Source organism: Lissotriton helveticus, chromosome 3_1, assembly GCF_964261635.1.
Source record: "Lissotriton helveticus chromosome 3_1, aLisHel1.1, whole genome shotgun sequence".
In the NCBI taxonomy this organism is placed as follows: domain Eukaryota; kingdom Metazoa; phylum Chordata; class Amphibia; order Caudata; family Salamandridae; genus Lissotriton; species Lissotriton helveticus.
In genome coordinates this window covers 1,712,076,107-1,712,099,949 of record NC_136061.1, presented here as the reverse complement: position 1 = coordinate 1,712,099,949, position 23,843 = coordinate 1,712,076,107, and positions in this window count along the sequence as shown.

Here is a 23,843-nt window from a genome sequence, read left to right as displayed (position 1 = left end):
GACCAGGGAAAGATAGCTGGGAAGCTGTCCCAGCTGACAAATGTTACCTACGAGAATGAATAATGTCTGTCTTTGATTTTCTTTCAGATCATTCTCTGGGCTGTTGCTGCAGGATGTGTCGGCGTTGGACTCCTTTTGGACTGCTACGACGGGAGAGGAGGGAACCCATCGACCCGGGCTGATTTGAGAACCCGGATGCCGCGTTCCTTTGCTGCGTGGGATTCATCATCGAACTTTTGGACTACTTTGGCCAAGCGCGTGACTAATGCCCCTCATTTTTGTTTAACGCCGATGCGGTCGGTGACTGACATTCTAGCGACTTGTTTAGTTGCTGTCCCTGCTTCATTGGAGACTTTGGCCCATATTTTCAATGTATCGAATGCCCGTCCTAATGTCCTTTTGGGAGACGTTGCTACACATGAATACTGCCCTTTATGTACTGAGTTGTCCGATTCAACACCCCTGATCCAATCCCAGATAATAACTTATAATATCACGCAGGGTGATTTATGCTTCTTTCTTACTTGTGATCCCAATGCTATTTCTGAGTGTGTGCGTTTAAAATTGAAAGGTGCTACATCATTCACAGCTCATGAAAGGACTTTATGCTTCCGAAGATCACCGAAATTATGTACCTCTGTTCAAAATATTATGACTTGTAAGAGTTTAGTGGTGACCCCCAGTCATTACCGTACAATGCTGCTACCCTCTGGTTGGCTCTTCTCTTGTGGTAATACATCCTGGCCATATATTCCCGCGAACATTTCCGGAGGCCCTTGTGCCATTACCAGACTGAGTTTGTTGATGTTCTCCTCACATCCCCATGCTAATTCCCGTGTGATCCGAGAGGCTTTAATGTTACAGGAGGACTGTGATTCGTCTATGCATTTATATTCCAAATCTGAATACCTTAGCTTAGCTTTCTCAATTGTTGGTGTTCCTGCCTTGGCGGTCTATAATGCCAAGTCTATTGGGAAAATGGCCTGCTGGATGGTAAAATCCATTAATCATACTTCTACGATTTTGTCTGACATACTATTAGACGCCCAGGGTGAACGTAGAGCTATCTTGCAGAACCGGGCGGCTATTGATTATCTTTTGCTTAAACATGGACATGATTGTTCTGATTTTGAGGGTCTTTGTTGTTTTAACCTGTCTGACCATACAAAATCCATTCAGACTCATATTGACAAACTTTATGACTTGACGGAAGAGGTTAGAAAACACATTGACCAGGGCTGGTTTGACTGGCTCTTTAATTGGCTACCTGATCTACATATGTTGCGTCAAATATTAGGGGGGATTTTTATTACTATTAGCATTTTGATTGCTATCTGTTGCTTCATTCAGTGTATTCCTTCTCTACTTCAATACTGCAAACCTGGTACTAGACATAGATCAGTTAGTTTTGTTTCCTATTATTCTTCCACAGATGTTAGTTCTGTTTGATGAATGTATAATAGATTGAAGTCAAGGGTGAAATGTTCTGCTCGATTTTCCCGGCCCTCTTTTGAGGAAAGGTGATTGATGGTGACTTCAGTCTCTTATCATTCCAGTGCAAGGGTTAGAGTAGTGGATAGAGCCTATTTACGAGGCACTTTGATATAATTCTGCATTCTCCTCCCTAGATTAGAGCTTATACATATAGGCTAGGGGATAGATTCGCTAGTATCAGGGGTAATCCGTCCTTTAGTCAGGGTATTATTATACTTTCCATGGAGTTATGCTGAATTCGGGCCTGGTAGGCCTCAAACGGGAGAGACTCCATCTTTCTTTCTGCCCCGGCAGCTTGGGATGCTTCTAGGTCAAGTGTAATGTTTTAGTTACGAGGTGTTGTTCGCTTGGAGAGAACCGGTTCAGGCCGGCCCTTGTCGAAGGATTGTATTTTTCTTCATACCGAAGACACAACATCAGGCCGGCCGGCTGGGAACGTGTCCTTGGTACGGGGAGGTACAAGAATTTGGTGGGCGGCAGGTTACTGGCTGGAATTTTCCATGAAGAAACACGCTTCTATATTAGTGAAAGCCCGAGGTAGTTGTGCAGTCAGTTCGTAGGCGGCATCTAGCCGTTAGTAGCAAACCCATTACTTATTCCAGGGAAGACAGACGCCATTCCAAAGGCGGAGAAGAATCAAGAAACAGATACTCTCCTAGCAGAACAGCCAGGGAAGGAGAGTAGCTGATGAGAGGAAGGTCCCAGGGGCTTGGAGAAGGGTGAAGGGAACAGCGCATAGCGGTGCAGCCGTGTATCCGTGATTGCGGAGGTGTGACTTCAAGATGAGCCAAGGCCCAGACGAGAAGGGAACCTAGATGACTGCTGACTGTGGACTTCATATTAATAAGGTGATGTCGACCCTTTCCTATTAGAGTGTACAACCTAATCTTTTACTTCTCTTTGCAGGTTATGTGTTGTAGTATGATGTTATATGTTTGTTTATCATAAATGGGAAATAAAGTACCCCAGTTCTTAGTGAACCGATATGTGCCGTGTGTTCTTGTATGAGAGGGTAACCTATTCTTCTAGTCAGATGCTGCTATGTGAACAGATGCTAACCCTGATCAGGTAAGTGGTAACTGAATAAGGGAGAGAGGAGCCCCTTGAATTAACGACCATACTGCACATTATCTAAATTGGCAACCGTTGTGTGATCGGGAATAATATGGTTCTATACCCCTGATGAATAGTGAGATCGACCCCTTTGTATAATGGTAATCATAGGATAAGCTGCCGTCTGGGTAGGTTGTCTGGGTCTGTATGAGACCGCGAGATCGCCGATTCTGATACTGCCGTCTGGGTAGAGAGATCTGGGTTCGTATGGGACCGCGAGATCGCCGATTCTGATGCTGCCGTCTGGGTAGGTTGTCTGGGTTCGTATGGGACCGCGAGATCGCCGATTCTGATACTGCCGTCTGGGTAGAGAGATCTGGGTTCGTATGGGACCGCGAGATCGCCGATTCTGATGCTGCCGTCTGGGTAGGTTGTCTGGGTTCGTACAGGACCGCGAGATCGCCGATTCTGATACTGCCGTCTGGGTAGAGAGGTCTGGGTTCGTATGGGACCGCGAGATCGCCGATTCTGATACTGCCGTCTGGGTAGAGAGATCTGGGTTCTTATGGGACCGCGAGATCGCCGATTCTGATGCTGCCATCTGGGTAGGTTGTCTGGGTTCGTATGGGACCGCGAGATCGCCGATTCTGATACTGCCGTCTGGGTAGAGAGATCTGGGTTCGCATGGGACCGCGAGATCGCCGATTCTGATGCTGCCGTCTAGGTAGGTTGTCTGGGTTCGTATGGGACCGCGAGGCCGCCGATTCTGATACTGCCGTCTGGGTAGAGAGGTCTGGGTTCGAATGGGACCGCGAGGCCGCCGATTCTGATACTGCCGTCTGGGTAGAGAGATCTGGGTTCGTATGGGACCGCGAGATAGCCGATTCTGATACTGCCGTCTGGGTAGAGAGATCTGGGTTCGTATGGGACCGCGAGATCGCCGATTCTGATACTGCCGTCTGGGTAGAGAGGTCTGGGTTCGTATGGGACCGCGAGATCGCCGATTATAGGAGGTACATGGTATGTATTGTAGGAATTCCCTGTCCTTAGGGGGTAGATACCTGTTGTGAATAGGTCCTAGGGAGGGGCAGAGGGAAACGTTCTGGCTGGGTTAGTAAGGCCCTGATGAGCCGGTTCTATCTAATCTGAGAACCCAAGCAGAACAGCTTCTCCATGGTAGCTTGAAAGCCAATGTTGATACAATGTCCTTTACAGAGAGCCCATAGCCTGGCACAGGACATGCCCAGGTAAGGGGAATACAGAAGAACACCCTGTCGGAGTAGATACCATATGGTCCTCTAAGGGATCCAGTTCAGTTAAATAATGCCCAGTTAAGGGGTCAGTTTGAGCTCCTGTGCCAGGAACTCTGAACCACTCATTATTTTCTAGGAGACTGGTTCTCTAAAAAGTGTACTAGAATGAAGTACACTGTGCAGAGAGTCCAGTGGATCCCTTACTGGTATACAGTAGCAAAAGTAAATAATGCTATCGATTTTTTGTGGTAGCGTGGTTGAGCAGTTAGCCTTATCAGATCAGAGGGCAGTGCTAATTATTTGTTGTATTCACAGAGGCAATAGAAGAGACAAACACTCAAGAATAAATCCAAGACAAATAGCAAAAATGACACAGATTTTTATATAATTTTTCGGACTAAGAACTTAGTTCTAAAGTAAGTACATTTTAAGTTATGATTTTTCAAAGTTTGCAAAATAATCACTGTTGTGCGAAATTACGGAGGAACAGCTGGTTCATCGTTAACCAGGCCAGGCAGCCTAGGTGCAGAGTAGATAGGGAAGCCCATGGTCGAGATTATCCTTGCAGTCAGGGGCAGGCAGGTTACAGGGACTATTCCAGGAAAACTGGGCCACTCACAGAGTGGGTTTCAGGGGGTCTCAAAGTCCCTCAAATGGGTGTCTGTATCCTGGGTAGTTGGAGTCCAAATTGGACACTTTGCTTTTGGCTTTTGGTGTGTGGGGTCCGGTACCCCAGTTATTGGTACAGCATTGCTCTGGTAGGCCCTGGTGTCCTCCGACTTGGTGGGCAGACAGATGTAACCCTCTTGAGCTGATGTACCTCTTCTGACTTTGGTGCTGCATCGGAGTCGCTGGGGAGCAGCAGATCCGTAATCCAGACTTTACGGTTCAGTGCCTGCAGGATGCAGCTCCTCTACTCCAAGGAAGGTTCTTGGCAGTATGTCAAAGGCTGGAGGTGCTCTGGGGTTCTTGGGGGCCTCTCAGTTGCAGGACAAGATAGCACATCACAATTGTTGGATCCTGGAAGCAGTCGCCAGGGTTTGGTATCAATTTTCTGCAGCAGGTTCTTGGGTAAGCAGCTCTTCTTTGTCCGTTACTTTTCTTTGGTCCATCAAATCTAAGTTGAGGGTTCAGGGATTCCAAATAAATGTAAAATTATGGGGCATTAAAGGGGGGTGACAGGTAATAGCCCATAGGCTACCTACCTTGAGGGTGTCTAGGCCCTCTAAGTGACCACTTCCTATGGAAAGGGGCACTACCCTAGGCCTGATAGGTTGATTTCTTACCATCTCAAAATGGAGGATTTAGAAAAGTAGTGTCCACATTGACTGCCCCACCTCAGGGATGGTGCTGGTTGAATCTAACTAATTTTCCACCTGCCCCCCTGCCAAAAGGTGAGGCAGAATGGGGGGTTGCCATCCTCCACTATCTGAAGATGCCTGGGTTCCATTTCAAAGTTCAGCATTGCCTCAGAAGCTTCCCACTGTTGCAGGCCTTGCCGGCCTGAAGAGGTGTGAAGCACCTGTTCCCAGAGCAGGCTTTGTTCTTGGACTCTGAGAGCGATGGCTGTCACCCCAAGAAGGCAGGCACATTTCTGGTGGTTTCAAGCTGGCTAATACTAGTCAGTGACTACACCAGTGCTTGGTATGTTTTCAGGGGACACTCAAAAAAGTTCTCCTCTGTGCATCTATTAAGGAATCCAACACTGGCATCTGTAAGGATTTAGTAATAGGAGATGTTTGGCACCAAACATCTTAGGGTACAGTAAAGCCATCATGGAGCAGTTACAATATCTAAGAATGAACTTATATATTGTAGGATTACATATGCTCATGCAGATATGTCCAACCATGAGATATAGCGGACCCTGCTTTAGTGTTGTAAGGCCTGCAGTAAGGGTGACTTACCTATACCTCATGCAGTGTATGCTGGCATGGCACACAGGGCTGGGTGATATGCCGACTCTTCGATTTTCTCTGCACTAAGACACGCAGCATACAATGGCAGTTTGCAGGGTCTTAGTGACACAGTTCGTGCTGTAGCCCTAGTGGACACTCTTCCGTACCCAGACCCTTTGTACCAGGGTTACCATTTACCAGGGATTTACAGGGGTTGCTGAAGTGGTGTCAATTGTGGTACAGTTTTAGGAAAGCAATCTGGCTTTGGAACCCTGGTTAGCAAGCATCCAGTGCACTTACATTCAAAATCACATCATGCATCAGGGAATAAGTGGGTGCTAGCCATGTTAAAAGAGGTTTTTACTTACAAGACTCAAAAGGGGCAAATGTTATGGTGACAGATGATGGCCTCAATCCCAATGAAAAAAAAATCTGAGACATTGTGACACACAGACAGTGAAGTAGTACCACTTAAACACTAAAAAAATACCCAAGAAGATTTCCTAAGGTAACATATTTGAAGCACCCACCATAGACAAACTGGCAGTGATGCCATATTGAATTCAAATCTGAAACCCACCTCAAATACAGAGTCAAATTGCTTGCTTAATCATGCTGCCGCTTGCCAAATTGTTTTCCCAATTTCTGTGCTCCCTTCCAACCAAAGGATGTGACTGGATGACTCATGTCCCAGTGCAGCAGCAGAGAGCAGAACACTACCTCTACGGCGATTTTTGTTTTGCCATGTTTATGTGTAGCGATTTTGAAATGTGATGTTGTTATTTTGTACTGTGATTGTTGTGTTGCATTCTCTTTTGACTGATTTGTTGTGTCACACTCTTATGTTTTATGTGTGTTGTCATTCTGCTTAGGTGTGATATTTAGTTTACTTTAGATATGCCTACAAATACTGCAATATTTCACGCTTGAAGCATAAAATGTCTCTAAAATTCCTTACTAAGCCACAATTTACCAGTTTAAAGTTTTAAAAAAGCACTGCTCCAGCTCTTGAAATATTACATTTTTAGTACAACAATGAGCCCAAACAATTGACAGAGACCACACTATTCAGTGCTCAATATTTGTGATACAGCCCAATTGTGTTGCCCTTGCCCATATGACCAGAACTCAGAATGTTCATGATAGAAAAAACAAAAATGTTAAATCTGTGTAATACCGAAAGAGCATTGCTCAGACCAATGGGAATAACCTGATAGTCAAAGTGGCCCAAGAACGAAAATGTTTTCGGCTCGACTAGAACCCTAATTCATTGCAGTTGGTATGCACTTTGCAGATCGTGTCCGGTAAAAAGAGACCCTCAAACAGATCCCAGATTGTCTTTAATGGAAGGAAAGAAAAAACACTACTCAGTAGTGATATCATTCACCCTCCTATAATCAATAGATAGTCTAATATCTTTAGTTTTCTTGGGTACAAAAAACATAAAGACCCCTGTAGTCCAAGTTAAAGCAACAATAAGACTATTTTCAAAATATTATTCAAGGTATTGTTTAGGCACTTTATTTTCTGTTTCTAACAAGGTATGTATCATAACAAAAAGAACATCTCAACCAGATCCAAATTTATAACAAATTCACAAGAACAATGACAAGGCAAATGACTGATTTTAGGTTTCTGAAAAAGATCAGCATTACTGTGATACTGTTTAGATTTTACAATCTTATGCCCTGGCTGATTGGATTTAGTTACATCATCCAGCAGGTATGCTTCTTCAGACAGTAAACAATGTTTATTGCCGTCTTCTGAATACACTGATATTTTCCATGTAGCTGTACTGGCATAAGGGTTATGAAAACCTGACCAGAGAATGCTAAATATCACAGGGTGGCTACGCCAAAGAAAGAGATTAATAGGGTGTGATGTTTTATGACATAATTTTCAATGGACTGATACATACAATTAATGATCCAGATGCTAAAGAAGTTTCAACAACTGAGGGTAAAATGTCTACTTTTTCATGCATTTGTTTTAGTATTTTATGCTTCTGAAACATTCCTTGTCAATGAATCTTGCTGTGAATGAGAAATGTACCACTGGTCATGTTTTTTCGCTTGGGCGACCCAGTCTGAATTTCTGCTGTAAGCAAATCTCCCTAATTAAGTCTCACTCACTGTAAACTCTGTTGAAATGGTTTGGGAGTGCTAGCCGTCAGTGTCCGCCATTTAAAAAACAAAATTTTCTTCTGCATAGTTAGGGTATGATGCTCTTTGTTTGCACTGTGCATTGCACATGAGCATGTCCACACATGCATGTGCAGATGTGTTTCAGGTTGAGTGAGTGCTGTCATGCTCAGCCTGCAGTATGAGGTTTTAGAGGGAAGGGGCAGGCAATTGCAGCAGTTAGTGGCAGGGATAAGGCTCTCAGAGACGGTCTTTCCACAGATCACTTCTAATCATCCTTTTGAAATGTCCAAAAGTGCTATGCTGGAGGGTTGGAATAGCGTGGAATGATGATGTTGCTTCCCTGGATTGGAAAGAGGTGCCTACCTTCTGGAGCTTTCTGTCCCTCACTGGGAAACCTCTGCTTAGGGCACAGCAAAGGAAACATAATGGACTTTGACAGACAAGGAAGACCAGAATCCCGTCTTTCATGCTAGAGGTGGTGGGTACTGGAGAAAGTAATCCATAACCCCAGAGGAGGTGACACACTATTCACCCTCAACCTAAGAGAGTGCAAGTGGATACATTTGCTTGATACGATCAGTAAAGGCAGTAAAGGATTCAATGAATCAGGGGAGATATCTAGACAAGTGTCCCTTTATAATATGGGTTAAAAATGGCCTTGTTTTCTTTGTAATCCTGCCATGTCCTTCATCGCCACTATTTACACATAAGGTATGATGCTACTTTGTATACCAATGTTTTCTGGAATCGATAAATTGTGTGGGCAGTATCTCTTTCTGAAGATATTTTTGCCTAATTTGCCTATTCACCAAATATATGAATAGTTCCCAAAAAACCCCACTTTATATGTACTTGTCGTATTATGTATGTGGATTAAGTGTGTTTATATTTTATGTGGAGAAGTGTGGCTCAAGTGGTTGGAGCGGCAGACCCTGATGCAGAGGTCTGGCCTGGACCAGGGTTCAATTCCCCGCCTCGGCGGGTCTTGGGCTCAAATTTCCCCGGACCGGACAATTCTCGCCTCGGTGCCTATTCCAGTCATGGAGTCCCACTCTGCAACTCTGGGCAATAGCTTGCTTAATCTCCACAACGGCCCCTCGCAGCGGGATGCCTGGCTTTCACCTTGGGGATGCCCAGTAATGGGTTATCTCACAGAGGAATACCAGGACGGGTTCCCAAAGCAAGTGCTTAGAAACCGGTCGGTGATACAGCGCTATATAAATTAACTACATTTACATTTATGACATGCGCAATATTTATCATAGTATGTATTTGAATTGAGATGGGTCTATAGGTTATGACATGCACTTTTAATTGTGTCATACAGACAGAGGAATGTGAGTCACCTTAATTCATAAACTTTGTTTACAACCAATCTGGGTCGGATTAATGGTAGTTAGCCACTCTCGATTAATGTAGTGCCCTTGTGCACATTTACATGAATGTTCTTTTGCAATTATTTGGATATCTCACTTAATTAGATCCATCAGATTTTATGTGTGAGTGTGGCTTGTAGATTGCAATTTGTTAAATCGTTTCACCCGTATTTACTTGGATGCGTTGCCATGTTTCCATGACAAGCATGACCTGACCTGTCACAATGATGCGGTACAAAAGGGGGTGGTGATGGACGGAGCATCTGAATCAATCAAACACTCACACCCAGTCAAAAGATCTGGGTTTAATCCATCATCGTTCTTTAGCCCACTCTGCCACCCCAGTTCAGACATGGCTATGACAAATCAGTCTGACCCTGTGCCTCAAGGGAGCAGTCCGCCCCGAACTGCCAAGCCATGTCTTCCCTGGACCGGAAACAAGCTTTCGAGGACCGGTTTCTGGCATTCCAGCTGTCTTCAGCCCGGCTTGCTTGAATCCAGTGGCAAAGTGAGCAAGGGACTCACGTCTGAGCATACCCTGCCACACTTATGGCAGCCAAAAGCGGTACAAAAGGGGGTGGTGATGGACGGAGCATCTGAATCAATCAAACACTCACACCCAGTCAAAAGATCTGGGTTTAATCCATCACCGTTCTTTAGCCCACTCTGCCACCCCAGTTCAGACATGGCTATATGCAAATCAGTCTGACCCTGTGCCTCATGGGAGCAGTCCAGCCCGAACTGCCAAGCCATGTCTTCCCTGGACCGGAAACAAGCTCCGTCCATCACCACCCCCTTTTGTACCGCTTTTGGCCGCCATAAGTGTGGCAGGGTATACAAAAATTAGTTTTGATAAGAAGGGGAAGAACCCAAGAGACCTTAACACATACAGGCTGATTAGCCTATTAAATACAGATTATAAAATTCTAAGGAAAATCTGGGCCAATCGAGTGACCCCAATAGCACAGAAAATAATCCATAGGCATCAGACAGGACAAAATCAATCATCCAAAACTGAACTGCTGTTATTTAATACACCTCCACTTTCTTCCAGGAAGTCTTCAGCAGCAGGCTTTGAATCATGCACCTGTCCGTTACTTAGGCATACAAGTTATAAATCAATGCGCAGAATTATATGGATTGCATTATGAAACAATGAAGACAAAGATTAAGGATTTACCAAGATAGATGGACACTTCTCCCTCTTAAGTTAATAGGGTGGGTTGCATTGAAAAAATGTCCATTCTACCTTTACTGATTTCTTTGTTGACTAATGTCCTGTATAAAATTATTGGAGTATTTTTCAAGGAATTATAGGCACTTTTTAGATGTGTGATTTGGAATAAAAAGGCATCAAGAGTATGTGTACTGGTGGTGCAATTAGATGTAAATCGGGGGGATTAGCATTACCTCATATGTATACATATTATGAAGTTGCTCTTCTAGATATGATGGTACAATTTATAGATGTCAAGGGTATACAGGACAAGTGTTTTTGGGAGAAGATGGTTCAAGAGGCCGGATATCAGCTGACAATATTTATTAAAACGTTAAAACTCTAAAAAAAGAAAAGATATAAAACACTCCAGGAGTATGGTTGGAGACTCCAAGCATGCTACTCAAAAAATCATGCTGCAGGATACAGGCACTTGCAGCTGAGTGAATGTAAAGTACTGGGTTTTCACATACCAAATTGCCATATAAGGTATTGGTTTTCAAATAGATTTAAAGAATTGGGATATTTTCGGGTTCAAGGGGGAATTATAACCTGGCAACAACTCCAATCTAGGTGCGGAGATCGCTGCAAGCATCTGTATTTTGGGTACCTTCAGATTGCACATTTTCTAAAAAGAATCTCCTCACCAATAATACCAGCATTATTCAGAACTAAAATGAGGGGCATAGGTAATTCCTACAGGTTATCAGGGGGCAAGGGGGAGAGCCAGCTGGTAAAATTCTTTTTTTTAGAAAAGATCATGTCAATGACACAGTGTACTTTTTCTGAGGCCGAGAGGCAGGTAATCTAAGAATTAGGATATAAGGCATTAAGAGCAGCCAATTTCAGGAGAATGTCTTTCCTGGCACGGTGGACGGCATACTACACCCCTTAAATTCTCCAGAAAATGTATCCTGAAATAGAAGATTGTTACTTTTGCTGTAATCAGTTAGGGGGAGGAGACTGGCTGTATATTTTTTTCACCTATCCAAAGATAGCTGGGTTTTGGGAACATGTGTTTAAAGCCCTATGTAGTGGAGTGCACAGACCTGAGTCCGGGGTGGCACTGTTTGGATTATCTTGACAGAGGCAAGATCGAGCATTAGGAAAGTGGGTTGATGTATTAATCCATATGTGTTCTTTAGTTGCTTGATCATTGATTTTGCAAAATTGGAAAACCAATAGAGTGACAACATATTTGGAATTGTATACAAAGGTGTGCCGAACAAAGAAGTTCAAGGAGGCATATGGTAAAAGGGTCAGGGGCATACAACGATTCAATGCCACTTGGCAATGTTTGGAAAATATTGATAACAACACAGGGTAAATATTTAAATCTATCACTGTTGCACTTTATTGAAATAAATCGGACATTGGGGCTCTTAGTACTAATGAAATATGCAATCACAAGATGCAATAATAGAAGGAATGTATATATTGATAGGAAAAACTATGCCTGAGATTTGACGAAATTAATGTTGAGGGTTGCAAAAGGACGCACTGGTGCACTTTATTGAAAGTATAAAGGACTATTTATTTATTTAAAGTTATTATGTATTTGCTTATTGTTAGTATTGTGTGGATATGATACGAATTTTATATATGTACTAGCAGCCCGTCCCTACGTTGTCCAGGTATGAAATAGAATGTGTGTAATGTGTGTATTCAGATACGGTCATTCGCGTGTTCCCCCGCTTGAGGCCCAGCTGCATCCCTGGTTGATGTTAGCAGGCGCGTGTCCCCCCGCTTGAGGCCTAGCTGCAGCCCTGATTCATGTTAACAGGCGCATGTAATTAGTGTAGTGATCCGCCACCTGAGCCTGGCTACAGCCCTGGCTGATGTTAGCAGGCACGTGTAATTTGGTTTAATGTGATAGTTCAGTAACAGCGCGCATGAGAGGCTGCAGTAATTGTCCCCACAGACACGTTCAGTCGCGTGTGCCCCCGCTTGAGGGCCAGTGGCAACCGTCTAACAATTAGAATTGTGTAAGTCTTGAATGATTGTTTTCCGCTGTTCTTATTTTTTTTTACCCACACCGACGCTCTTCGGCCCGAGTGCTTTTTAGATGCACCCAGGCCAAGCCACACACTGCGTTTGGCCCTTTCAGATGCACCCAGGCGAAGGCACACACTGCATTCCGCACCCCCAGTATGTGTGAGACAACGGGCAATCCCCCAAGGGAGTCTTGCGCATGGTTACTTACCACGCTTCGAGGTGAACACCTTTGTGATGCCCCCGGCACACGGCCACAGCAGACGATCTGATTAATGTACGACCCAGATTGCATGAAGTGTGGAACGGAGCACACGCCCCCAGCGTGCCCCTTGATGCGGCGCAATTGGCGCTTCACATGGCATGAAGGGCGGACACACGCCCACAGCACGGACACACGCCCACAGCGTTTGTGACGGCCCCAGCGTGTCACGCCCCCAGCGTGCCCCTTGATGCAGCGCAATTACGACTCACATGGCATGAAGGGCGGAACGTACCACACGCCCCCAGCACACGCCCACAGCAGAACGTAGACACGCCCACAAAGGACTACTTTGCTGGCACAGTTCTTTTACCTTTTAAATGTATATGGTGGCCGTCTGCATAGCCTATGTCCTTCTGCTGCAACTGCCCTTTCCAATGCTGTATTGGGTGTTGTGATTGGTGCTGTGTTTACTGAGATTACCCGCCTCAAAGCTTTGGGCTCTCTCTTTATAATATTAGTATGGATATATATATATATATATATATATATATATATATATATATATATATATATATATGCAGATATACTAAATTTCCCAGCCGTTTATAAATTAAGTGCAGTGATGGTGGGTGTCATAGTCATTAGCATAGAAAAATGTGTTTTCCATGTCTATGCACCAGGTGATTCACTCAGGGGGTGGAGCACTGCAAAACAAAAAAAAGTATTTAAACTAATGCTGACCAGGTGCATGGTGTGTGATCAAGAGCACGAGTTGCTCGAAACGCGTCGCCTGAGAGGTGAATATAATCTCCCTTACTGCAGCCTGGGGTCCGTGTCTTCTTTTACGCAAATTGAAGATTTGGTGTTCATATAATACGGAGGTGAGCTGTCCCCGTTGGCGGTACCCACTCGTTGTTAAGGAGGTCGTGCTTCTACAGCTGAACGCGCTTTCTTCCACGAAGGAAATTTGGCTAGACCCCCTGGACCATTAAGAAGGAAACCGCGTGGAGTACTGGATGAAGACGCGCTGGCGGTTGGTCTGTTAGGCGAGCCTGAAGCGGGTGTCATCCAATCACAACGGCGGTGACATTTTTTGGATAATCCAGGTAACGAGTACAAGGCATTTTGCAGCAAGAAGACCGGATTTGGCGTTTGCCATCGGTGCGTTATTGTTTAAATCCTCTCTTAATCACAATGTCAGCAAGTTTGGAGAGAGAACGTGAAGACGCGGCGGAAGCGTTGTTCAGCAATGTACACAAGAACGCTACCAAAGCCGCTGCCGTTATCAATCAACCCAATAGTGTGCAATTGAATGCAAAACAACTATTAAAAGCCCTTGAAAAGAAAACTAAGGGAGAAATCACGAAATGGTGGGAGCATAAATCACTCACCAAATACGTGGAGGCAGGCAGGATTCCACGGGGTCTTCGGATCATGCTGGCGCCGAGCTTTGAGGACCCTAATCCGGCAATGTTGAAGAAATGGGGCGAGCTGAATCTTGATGCATCTATGAACTTGGTGAAACTCCTGGTCGAATATGCAGTAATAGACCGGGAGGTTTTACTTAATGAGATAAAAAATTTGAATGAACAACTGGATGCGGTGACTGACACTGATACTCAGGCGTTAATTACAGCAACCCGCAAGGAGATAAGCGAACGCCTAAATAAGCATGAGGAGCGCATTAAAACCAGAAAAATCCACAAGTTTGCCAGAGACCTGAATGACTACACCACGGGTCAAATATACACTTTCTCGCGCAAGTTTGACAAAGCTAGACAGTCGAAACTGACTAAACAAACGGTCACGGGCGGAGATGTGGCAAGAGTGAATGTGGATGAAGAACGAAGCGAGAACTCCGATGCAATTTCATTGGCCAGTACATCGAGCACATCGCTCTCTGAGTTGAGCGGGGCAGAAGGAGGTCAAGCTGGTAGAGTTTTGAATCTTGCTGAGGAAATTGATTTTTTAGTGGAGGACCGGCTGCAAACCCTCCGTCCGAGAACGAGAAAGAATCAAAACGCAAGAGGCGCAATGCCAAACGCCATGCAAGAAGACAAAAACGAAAAGCCTCAACAGCAAAAGCAACAAAAGAAAAAGAGGCAATGGTACAACAGAAGGAAGTAGGCAAGGATTGTACCATTACGAATTTAACCGATGTAGTCCTATCAGCTGCTGAAGAACAACTTTTAGCATTAGGATTAAATTTTTGTCCCGAGAGTGCATTCAATTACACTAACACCAGAGTGGATGTTTTCAAGTTCATTCGCAAATTGAAACTTAGAAAATTCTTCGCCACAAAACCGGCATTAGAGAAAAAGGATAAGACTTCCAAAAATAGTAAACAGCCGGTTACCTCTACATCAGCGACAGCAGCACGGGATGCGAGACTGCTTCTTACCCTTTGTGATCTGGGAAACCCAGATAGCTCTACCACGAGTGATGACGCCACTCCATCTACGCAACAAGAATTACACAATGTGGATATTCGACAGAAAGGAGCTGGCGAAAGTCCATTTGAACCGGTAAGCACATTTTTGCCTGTAATGCCGAAGGATGCGGTAGACATTTATCATGAATGTGTGATTGAAGATCTCAAAAAATTAAACCGCAAGACACAGGCACAGTTACACAGGGACAATGCTTTGGCGCGTGATTATAATGTATTAATGAAAAAACTGAATCAGAACCAAGATGTGGTGATCAATAAATCAGACAAAGGTGGTAATATTGTGTTGTGGAGAAAAACTGAGTACGTGGCTGAAGCCATGAGACAATTAAACGACACCACCTGCTACGAGATATCTAATGGGATGACATACAAACGAGCTAAGGAGGGCTTAAAAAAGCTTCTTATGTCATACAAAAGAAATAATCTGATTTCACAAGTTGAGTTTTACTTTTTACATGTTGAACATCCGGTCATACCCATCTTATATCTGATTCCAAAAATACATAAGCAGAGAGTCCCTACGCCTGGTCGACCAATCATTGCAGCCATCAAGAGTGTAGGGGAAAATATTTCAAGTTATATTGACTTTTTCCTACAAGACATTGTGCAAAACTTACCAAGTTATATAAGGGACACTGGCGATTTTTTGAATAAATTATCGACGATCACGTGGCAAGAGAACTGGTGTTTAATTACTCTGGATATAGAGTCATTATATACATCTATAGATCACGTAAAGGGGTTAGAGGCTGTCAAACATTACTTGGATCTACGAACCTGTGAATATTATGCCCACAACAAAATGTTGTGTGAATTGATACATTGGTGTTTACATAATAACTATTTTATGTTTGCTAAGAGCATTTGGAGACAAGTTCGTGGTGTGGCGATGGGATCATGCTTCTCCCCCAGCTACGCGTGTCTCCACGTGGGCTGGTGGGAGGAGCGTGTTCTAGTTGCCACACCAGGTTTTAGGCATGTGAGACACTGGAAACGGTTTATAGATGATGTCTTTTGTATTTGGGAGGGTGATGAGGAGAGTGCGCAGAGATTTGTTGATGCACTCAATACTAACAGTGAGAATCTTTTTTTCACCTCTCAAATTAGTAAAACACATGCGGACTTTTTAGATGTCCACATTAACATTGAAGACAACAGTATAAATACATCGCTTTTTCGTAAACCGACTGCCGGTAATAGCATTCTCCATGCCGGTAGCAGCCATCCACAGCATGTCATTAACAATATCCCATATGGAGAGTTGGTGAGGGTAAAACGAATCAGCAGTACCCCTGAACTGTTTGAACAAGAAGCCAAGAATACGATTTGCAGACTTAAGGCCCGAGGGTATAACGACAAAATTCTGAACGGTGCGTTAAAACGTTGCCGAGAAAAACCCAGGGAGTCACTGTTTAGGTCTGACACATCATTGGTGACTTCAGAGAATAATACTCCCCGCCTGATCCTGACTTATAGTAAACAGGAGAAGCAGATCAGGTCAATTGTAAGAAGGCATTGGCCTGTTGTGATGACAGATGGCTTCTACAGTGAGATTCTGCAGGGCTCTCCTACTATTACATATAAGAAATCGTTTAGCATGCATAACAGTCTGGTCAAAACTAGTCCTGAGTCAAGTAGTGGCAGTACTTGGCTCAAATACAAAGGATTTTACAAATGTTCCTCATGCAGGGCGTGCAAGTTTGGTGTAAACACTACTCACTATAGCACACCCTTTTGCCCTACTAGAAAGATTATCCGTGGTAATTACAACTGCCACAGCGAGTTTGCAGTATATGTTCTAACCTGCACCTGCGGGCTGAGATATGTTGGCAGCACCAAGTTGCAGGTGCATGTTAGAATACTGCAACACTTACGGGCAATAGTCAACAACGACAACACCTACCCGGTAGCACGCCACTTTAAATCAACCCACAACAATGATTTATCTCAGTTGACGTATTTTGTCATAGATGTGGTGGCTCCGTCAGCACGGGGAGGTGACAGAGAGGGACGTCTCAGAAAAAGAGAAACCGAGTTCATAATAGAACTGGATAGTAAATATCCAAATGGTTTGAACACGACTGAAGATTTACACCATATGTTATCACAATGATTTTTCAAACTAGTCAGATGTGGGCATAAGTTGATTCAATATCTTAAATAAATAGGAATTATACACACATACAGTTTTTGAAGTGAATATGTGTATCTTATTTATGTCTCAGTTTCTTAGGGCCCTAAGAAAATCCAGATATCATGGTTTGACAATCTTGAATTGGATCTGTTGCATCAAAAAGCACCTTGGGGGACTGGGTGTGATATCACATCTGTTATAAAAATGAATTTGATAAACGAGCTAAGTGATTGTCGAAACTCTCTCCCAAAAATCATGTAAACAAACAAAATCACTGTATATAATATATTCACTTTTTTTTAGTTATTTGTAATCACAATGGGTGCCTAGTGGCACTTAGTTGGATTATTAATTATTTTATTATCACCCAGTAGTTTGTTGTCACTAAGGGTATGAAAATGGGCATAGAGGATTATGTTAGTAACTTTGAACCTTTGATCGTATGTATATATATTTTCATGACCTGTTTTAATTAGGGTTATGAGTATTTAGGCATTCATGTCAGAGATTGCAGATTGTCCAAAATATAAAGATGTATATAATTGTACAGTGATGTAATTATGTGAATAGGAGAGAACACGTATATATTTTTATGTTGATATATATATATTTTGGTATGTGTATATACATTGTTTGGTTTAGCACTATTATGATTACATTTATGTTTTGGTTTTGATAGGACATGTACAATTTTTGACATATATGAACTATAGTGATGAATGCTTTAATTGATCAAAGGTTTCTGTGCATTTATGCAGATATACTAAATTTCCCAGCCGTTTATAAATTAAGTGCAGTGATGGTGGGTGTCATAGTCATTAGCATAGAAAAATGTGTTTTCCATGTCTATGCACCAGGTGATTCACTCAGGGGGTGGAGCACTGCAAAACAAAAAAAAGTATTTAAACTAATGCTGACCAGGTGCATGGTGTGTGATCAAGAGCACGAGTTGCTCGAAACGCGTCGCCTGAGAGGTGAATAAAATCTCCCTTACTGCAGCCTGGGGTCCGTGTCTTCTTTTACGCAAATTGAAGATTTGGTGTTCATATATATATATATATATATATTACCTACTGGCGGTCGCCAGTAGGTATATATAGTTAGGATTTTTTCTCTATGGGATTTTTGAAAATTCTATGTCTAATAACTTTGGCGTTTGAGGACGGAATTGGCTGAAATTTTCAGGAAAATGGCACATTTTGTTTCTGAGCAGCCCCTGAAAATTTGGGGGGGGGGTTTGTCAAGGGGGGGCCGAGAAAAAAGGGGGGTCCCAAAACGCGTTTTTCCCATGTTAATTTCCATAGGGCGGTTGGCCTCACTTTTAGCCCGAACAGCTGAATGGATTTGCACGAAACTTGGCAAAATTGTAGGGACTGGTAGCCCGATGTGCCTTTGCTAGGTCTCAATATATGTGCTCCAGTGGATTTTGAGAAATTAACGTTCAAAAAAAGATATATATCTGTAACAGCGCTCCGGGCAGCGATCCGGTTCGCATACTTTTCGCGTTACGGAGCTTTGCGAAGCGAAGCTGATTGGCTCTCCGGTGTCTGTAAACATTCCAAACAGTCCGTAGCGGCCGCCATCTTGTCTCTGGGTAGGATCAAGAGACAAGAGGAGGCCAAAGCGAAGGGGCAAATGACCATAAGGGGGCATAGTAGATCCTCCCTGACCCCCTAGGTTTGATGTGGAGGCTTTAAAAGGGCCCCGCGGGGCAAAAAAAAAAAAAAAAAAAAAAAAAAAAATCGTTTTTTTTTCGTGGGGTGCGTAACGGAAAGCGGACTGGGGAGCGTACTACAAGGAAACAAGAATGATTGACTTTTAACTTATTGTATGTTTATAGACTTTTTTTTTCGATTTTTTTTTTTTCTGCTGAGTGACGTCACGGCCTATCTCCACGGGATGCAGTCCCTACCATCTCAGCGTTTAAGCCCAGGGGGACCGGTAGTGTGGGAGAGATAACGTCTGTTAACGTTCGATTCGAAGGAAATCCGGAAGTGCTGATAAACATTGTCTGCGCCATCTTGCCTTTTTTCAAATGCCACACTTTTGTCGTGCACGGCAGCCATTTTAGATGCCTTGACCAGACCCACTCTCTGCACGCTGTCGATCCTTAGCATGGCTCCACACCCTCGCAAGCATCTCCACCAGGCACTGGTCACCCCCGCTCTCTGTCTTATGCATGGGCAATAAACCTCCCCCCATCTGCGCTGCTCTTCCCTGAGAATCACACCCTGTGCCCGCAGATGTAGTTTATGGCCCCAGCTGTAAAGAATCACCCCTCTTCAAAGAAGTTACAGTAGATCAAGGCCCCCACCCGATGAGATCCGTCACACCACACGCGTTCCTACTATCTGAAAACCATCCTGTATTGTGATTGGGGAGGGGACCGAGCCTGAAGCGGAAGATTCCAGGGATACCTCTTTGTACATCAAAGTTTTTACAATTATGTGTCACATTAAAAATATATAGCACTCCAACAAAGTAGTAGGATTATAAAACTTTAATAACTTATAAATATATACAACGCAACAAAAACAGTAAATACATTTAAACATTTAAAAAAAAAAAAGAAGCAACAATGGTCAGTAGCTGTGTTTTGTGCGAATAGTCCCAAGGCAGCACAACGTGCTGAGTTCTGGGCGGCACCCAGGTGATGTTACCTGGGTGCCGCACTGGTTTTTGGTATCCTACAATGCAGCTCCGAAAAACGGCGTGGGGCGTCCCGGGGGGTTCGGGGGGAGGCCTCGTCAGTAGCGGTCTGTTGTGCGAATAGCCCCAAGGCAGCAGAACGCGCTGAGATGTGGATGGCACCCAGGTGATGTCCAGTAAGTTGCCGCACTGGTTTTGGTATCCTACAATGCTGCTCCGAATAACGGCGTGGGGCGCCCCGAGGAGGGGGGGTGAGGCGGCGTGAACGGGCCTCCCCAGGTGGAGGCTCGTCTGCTGTAGTGGGGCGCCCCTTTACCGTTTCAGTTGCCATTCCGCCCGCTTTTGGTACACTGTGCCAAAATCCGCCATTCAGCTGAGTTGCGCCCACTCTTGCGGTGCAGCGATAGGCGGCTGCCACAGGACTCTCAAAATGGCGGCAGGCTCTTTCCTTTTTGGGCCTGGTCCACTGAAATGGCCCTGGGACACCTTGGAACTCGGACGCTTGTCTGCTAGGTCTTGGACCCCATTCTCGAAAGCGTCCCCTCAGCCTTGAAGATTCTACAAAAGTCTTGGGGGCCCCCGACTCCTGCAGGCTTCCGGTGGGGAGCGGCTGCCATGATTGCTCGCGGAATGACCACGATGGAGCCACAAGATGGTGGTGCTTTCATGCTGACGCCAGCTTCAGTCTGAAACATCCAGAAACAAGGTGGGGCTTTCATCGTTTGGGAAAAAAAATGTTTTAATCCAATGAAAAGTGTTATTTTTAGGTCATATGATCAAGCCTTCCATCATTAGGAAACCAAAAGTAAAATGAACCAATGAAAAGTTTTATAAACAAGTCACATGACCTGTTATGCGGCATAGGGCTATAAAAAGCGTAGAAAATCCGTTGGCACGTGAGGCGGCGTCAGTAGCGGACCGATGTGCGAATAGGCCGAAGGCAGCACAACGCGCCAAGATCCGGATGGCACCGAGGTGGTGTCCAGCAAGTTGCCGCACTGGTGTGGCCATCCTACAATGCTGCGCCGAAAGTCGGTGTGGGGCGCCCCGTTGGCCTGTGAGTTCGCGTCAGTCAGTGGGGGCTGTTTGAGGATCTGACTGCATTGGAAAGCAATGTGATGCTGTGAGTCGCCCCCAATATGGAGGTTCCTCGGCTGCAGTGGGGCGCCCCTTGGTGTTTCACTCGCTATGCAGCTGAGTTGCGTGCGCACTTGCGGCGAATAGGCCGAAGGCAGCACAACGCGCCAAGATCCGGATGGCACCGAGGTGGTGTCCAGCAAGTTGCCGCACTGGTGTGGCCATCCTACAATGCTGTGCCGAAAGTCGGCGTGGGGTGCCCCGTTGCCCTGTGAGGTGGCGTCAGTAGCGGACCGATGTGCGAATAGGCCGAAGGCAGCACAACGCACCGAGATCTGGATGGCACCGAGGTGGTGTCCAGCAAGTTGCCGCACTGGTGTGGCCATCCTACAATGCTGCGCCGAAAGTCGGCGTGGGGTGCCCCGTTGGCCTGTGAGGTGGCGTCAGTAGCGGACCGATGTGTGAATAGGCCGGAACCAGCACAAGGCGCCAAGATCCGGATGGCACCGAGGTGGTGTCATAGTTGAGAGTTCTGAGAAGCGGGGGGGAGGCGGCGCAAACGAGTCTCTCCCTCCATGTGGAGGCACTTCATATGCAGTGGGGCGCCGAGATCCGGATGGCATCGAGGTGGTGTCTAGCAAGTTGCCGCACTGGTGTGTGTTGAAAAGATGAGGGGTCTACAGCAAGTCTATGATCCTTCAGTGGAGCGCCGTCTAGCTGAGTTTCGCCCGCTCTTGCTGCTACAGCGACAGGCGGCTGCAACAGGACTCTCAAAATGGCGGCCTGTTCTTTGGATTTGGGCCTGGTCCACTAAAATGGCCCTGGGACACCTTAGAACTCGGACGCTCAAATTTTTTTTCCTTTCCTCTACATGCAAAAAAGGTAAATGCCCGGTACGTTACCTGCCTCATCTGCCACGATGTTCTCTCCAGAGGAACCGAAAAAAATATAGTTATGGTAATTGTGGCAAATTAATTTCATGTGGACAGATGAGTGTTACTCTAATAAATACAGCATATGAACATCATCATAGTCGATGGTTGGTGGAGACATTTTGACTATATCCTGGACCTGCCCGTCCTCGCCGGAATAAATGGCACTCGTAACTCCTTGTTGTGTATAGGTTGCACAACCTTGATATCACGAGATACGTATGCAGTTTTGAAGCACATGGCGGGCGGGGACGAGAATTGATTGAATATTTCGACATCCCTATTGATATTAAGTTCTGATGTGTTATTGATTACTGTACTATTGAAAGTTCGAATTAACGTCACCCATGGTACTTGCCCGCAAATGTATATCTAGATAATTTTATTGTAACTGGCCCTGTCGTATTTTAATTATAAAATGTACGTCCACCGATTCCGCAACTGTTAGACACCTTAGTTCTTGCAACCTAATGGCCCGCCCGTTACGTTCCTCTACAGTATAAATGTCTCCTCATCATATTCGATTACAGTTTGCTCCGTGGCCGGCCCACGTGGTTATAGGCCCGTATTTGTATACTGACATTTTCACAATAAAGGTTTTTAAAAGAAAACATGGTAGTAGTATTTACATTGGTAAAGTTTTTAATAATAGTCACTGTTTTCGAATCAGTAAAAGGCAAGTGAAATAAAGCAGTCCAATTACATGAAGGGTAAAAGGTATAATACGCGGGAACGCAGTAAAGATAAATGGTCAAGGGCTGTTGTGTTTTCTACTCCTGCAACATAAAGTGATCGATAAGAATCTGATATTCAGGCGTATCGGCGACTAAGACAGCAGGCCGAGCCTCTTTTGCTCAACGGCTCCGTCATGGGACGAAGAAACGCCCTTTTTCTCGAAAAAGGAATATATTTTACTTGCAGGACAGTTGTAAATTTTCCGGGAAAGTACATTAGCCTGGAACATTATAATATATATGTTTAAGAAAAAATAATGTTCGAAAGCAATAAAAAGCGTAATTTTTGGGTCATATGACCAAGCCTTTCATCATTAGAATAAGAAAAGTAAAATGAAAACCAATGAAAAGTTTTATTAACAAGTCACATGACCTGTTATGCTTACGTTACGCGCTGCGCGCCGCGCCCCGGATCGCTTCCGGGAAGCTGCGCTTCGCGCACCGGAGCACTTCCGGATGCGCTAACGCGGCGCGTCATATGACGCATTACGCGACAACGCAGGTCCAGAATATAGTCAAAATGTCTCCACCAACCAGCGGAAGGAACACAACCCCTTTCAGCAGGCTAAATAGTTCTGTTAAATGACAACAGAAGGTACAGGCAAAAAGAACCATCAGTCAAAGAGGGGAGGGCAAGTTCTTCTCTACCGGGTCACGTTGGGGCGCTACCGGAACTGATCGAATTGGTAGTCTACAGTGTTTCTGGATGTTTCAGACTTAAGCTGGCGTCAGCATGAGAGCACCACCATCTCGTAGCTCCGTCGTGGCCATTCCACGAGCAATCATGGCAGCCGCTCCCCACCAGAAGCCTGCGGGAGTCGGGGGCCCCCAAGACTTTTGTAGAATCTTCAAGGCTGAGGGGACGCTTTCGAGAATGGAGCCCAAGCCCTAGCAGACAAGCGTCCGAGCTCCAAGGTGTCGCAGGGCCATTTTAGTGGACCACGCCCAAATCTGAAGTGCGGGCCGCCATTTTGAGAGTCCTGTGGCAGCCGCCTATCGCTGCACCGCAAGAGCGGGAGCAACTCAACTACATGGTGAGCGAAACGCTGTAGTCGCAAGAGCGGGCGGTAAACAGCTGAATAGCGGAAGAGGCACAGTGTAGCAAAAGCGGGCGGAATGGCAACTGAAACGGTAAAGGGGCGCCCCACTACAGCGTGTCTTCAGGTCAAACGGATTGTGGGACAAGGTCCAGAATGGAAGAGTCACCAAAAGGCAAAAAGTTCCGCTTGACCCC